A 3545-nucleotide genomic window follows, 5' to 3' on the forward strand; every position below is an offset into this window, starting at 1 on the left:
TCATGGAAGCTCAGCTGCCCTAGCACCATTTGCTAAAAGGAACCGCTTCCCTTCTCAGTTGGCCCCAGATGTAAGGTTTACCGTTGACCCTGTATGCCATTCTGGTGGAGTATGTCTGACCATTCACCAGGACCACATTGGCTTGCAGTTGATTTTGAAATCTTAAGTGACTCCCGAGCTCAGCTCCTTTTTCCAGACTTATTTGCTCTTTGGAAACATCTGCAGTTCAATGTAAATGAGGGACAGCTTTTCCAGGTTTGCAGCAAGGGTCTTTGGGGTAATGATAAGGGTCACAGTGCATTTGTGCAGCATTGCTTTCCAAGATAGTGAGTTTTTATGTTCTTAAACTTTGTGGGCCTTGGGCCGTTTTACATTTCCTTGTGTCTTTCAGTACCCAGGTTCTGCCTTTGGGTGGTTAAATTGATTCTCAAGGCTTTTTTTTTTTTTTGCCTTGGTGATGCTGTTGTGGAAGGACTTATTAATTCCACTTCACCTTGCTCATTGCTAGCATGTGGCAATACATACAGCTGGCTTGGTGTGGCTGTGTACTTGCAGCTTTGCTCAATTTATTAGCCATCGTTCTCAGTTGTGCTTTAGGATATTCTGGTACGTAATCTTGTCAGCTGAGAGTAAAGTTCGCCTTACTGTTACTGCCTTTCTGGTCTGTACGCCTTTTCCCCCCTTTCATTGAGTAATTGCTCTGGCTCAAACTTCAGGACAGTGTCAGATAACACCGGTGCCTGTCCTGTTCCATCTTGATCTCAGGGGGAGCATTCTGTCTTCTCATCTTTGGGTGTGGTGTTAACTGTGGGCTTTTCGTGGATGCCTGTAGGAGTGTTGAGGGTTGAGGACCACGTTTGTTGAAGATTAACTAAACGGCCTTTAGCCCAGATTGACTTGGCTGTGTTAACTTCTGCTTTTCCTGCCTCTACCTCCCGAGTGATGGGGTTGCATTTGTACCACCATACTTGGTTTATGCAGTTCTGGGGATGGAACCCAGGGCTCTGTGTGTGAGAAGTGTGCATTGTACTAGCTGAGCCACACCCATAAATTTAATTTTTAAATTTATTTACTTATTTTTGTTTTTTGTCTTGTTTTCTTTGGAATTAATTTTGTAGACCAGACTGGCCTCAAACTCACAGGGATCCGCCTGCTTCTGCCTCCTGAGAATTATTAAGGGCATGAGCTACCGCTGCCCTGCTATTTTTATTTTCTTAATTTTGCAAGGTGGGGTCTGCTTTGTAGCTTAGACTTGGAGTTCTATTTTCCAAGAGCTGGGAATACAAATGTGAGCCACGACATCTAGCTTATCGAGTGTTACGTTATGCATGAAGGGTGTGGGGATTCTCCAGTGCACTTTCTGCACCCACTGCCATGGGCGTGTGGTTTTGCTTGACTGTATCTCCAACAGGCTTGTGCCCTAGCTGCCTCTAGCCTCTTAGTTTCCCTGACACTCTCACTTCCAGGTGTTAAATGGGTGCCACAAGTTCTTGAGGCTTTGGAGTTCTTCGATGAAAACCTGGGTGCCTTTTGGCATTCTTCATTGCAGAATCTCTCTGGGCCTTTTTCTGGCTCAAGTTGGCTCTCATTCATCTGGGTTCCAGAAGTTCCTTTCCTTTGGCTCTTCTTGTTCCGTGCATGGAATCTGACATCTGTGTTCAATACTTTATTTATTCCTTTTGTAGGTATAGGTGCCATAGCACCCATTCGGAGAGTAGGGGACAGCTTGCCTGAGTCCGTTCTCTCCTTGTACCTGAGCTCCTGGGATCCAGCTCAGGTCAGTAGGCTTTGTGGCAAGTAGCTTTGCCTACTGAACCATATTGCTGGCCCTGTGCTTATCTGTCACAGGGCAAGCTGACTGGAGCTTACTGACTGGAGCTTACTGATTGACCTATTTTTCAAAGAACATGGGTATTTAATGGAGTGTGCTTCTGGGTTTGTGAGTCTTGAGTGCTCTCCTAGATGCTCTGTTCCTATGAGGTCACATCTCATAAACCAGGCCAGTCTGCATTTGCTCCCTGTGAACAATTGTACATTTTTATTTTTGTTTGTTTATTTATTTTTTGGATTTTTCGAGACAGGGTTTCTCCGTAGCTTTTTGGTTCCTGTCCTGGAACTAGCTCTTGTAGTCCAGGCTGGCCTTGAACTCACAGAGATCTGCCTGCCTCTGCCTCTGCCCCCCTAGTGCTGGGATTAAAGGCGTGGGCCACCACCGCTCGCCTAATTGTACATTTTTAGAAGTCAGCCGCAGGACTCTTGCTTTGCCTTAAAGGTCTCAAATGAGGCAAGAGAGTTCCAGGGATTGGCAGGATGCCTCCCAGGACTTGGACCTCAGGCTGCTGCTCTTGAGTGCCTGGAGAAAGGAGTGCCCTGTTGCTCTGGTGAATGCTCAAGGGGCTGGTCCTGGATACCAGCTGAAGGGTTGCCATGCCACCTTCTTGATTGAAAACATACTCATGTTTTGTCCTCCCTACTCCCCAAATTTGGAACTCACTGCCATTCTGGAGCACCTACCTCACTAGATTTTCCGATGGTGAATCTGAGAATGCTAGCTCTACCTGAAACTAGTCCCTTCACAGGTGACAGAGGAGCTGCTCTCACTATAGTGCTGGACTCTGATGGGCTCTGCTCAGCAAACAGCGTGATCCGTGCTGGTTAGGCAGGCGATCCCTGCTTCCTTTCTTTTGGAAGTGTGGGTCATAGATTTTAGTGTGGAGACAAGATCTCTGTGACAGATGCCTCTTGGCCTTTGCAGAATTAAGCTGCAGGTCACAGACTTGTGGTGTGAAAGGACTCCCTAGAGTAGTAGTTCCCCCAGCTGGAGAGAGGATTCCCTCGGGCGGATGAGGTTTCAGTGCCTCTCTGTCCTGCTGCTGCTTTTCTGCTTCCTTGTTTATTCCAGTGCTGGGTGTTGAACCCAGGTCCTTACACATGTTTGTTTAGTGCTGTCACTGAGCTGTATGCCCTGGTTGTAGTCCTTTCAAAAAATACATTTAGGGTTGCTGGCCTTCCCTCTTTCTTTCTGTGCCGATATCGCACCCACCAACATGGTGAACGTTCCTAAGACCCGCCGGACATTCTGAAAGAAATGTGGCAAACACCAACCCCACAAAGTGACCCAGTACAAGAAGGGCAAAGATTCTTTATATGCCCAGGGAAAGCGGTATTATGACAGGAAACAGAGTGGCTATGGTGGGCAGACTAAGCCTATTTTCCGCAAAAAGGCAAAAACTACAAAGAAGATTGTGCTGAGACTGGAATGTGTGGCGCCCAACTGCAGATCTAAGAGGATGCTGGCTGTTAAGAGATGCAAGCACTTTGAACTGGGTGGTGATAAGAAGAGAAAGGGCCAAGTGATCCAGTTCTAAGCTGACCTTGTTATGAAGACAATAAAATCATGAGCTTTCACTCAAAAAAAAAATACATTTAGATATAGGGTCTTGCTGAGTATTCTATAGTATAGGCAGTCCTTGAACTTGAGATCTTCCTGACTCATCCTTTCAAGTAATTGGTATTACAGACCTATCCCACCATATTGTGTTATG

General features: G+C 46.3%; 1 protein-coding gene and 1 pseudogene across 7 annotated transcripts in view; both read left to right on the forward strand.

The window, feature by feature from the left end:
* Positions 1–3545, forward strand: part of Sun1 (Sad1 and UNC84 domain containing 1) — a 53873-nt gene that overhangs the window by 4393 nt on the left and 45935 nt on the right. The window lies entirely within an intron of this gene.
* On the forward strand, positions 3048–3421 carry LOC101981602 (annotated as a pseudogene).

This window comes from Microtus ochrogaster, unplaced genomic scaffold (assembly GCF_000317375.1).
Source record: "Microtus ochrogaster isolate Prairie Vole_2 unplaced genomic scaffold, MicOch1.0 UNK16, whole genome shotgun sequence".
NCBI lineage: Eukaryota > Metazoa > Chordata > Mammalia > Rodentia > Cricetidae > Microtus > Microtus ochrogaster.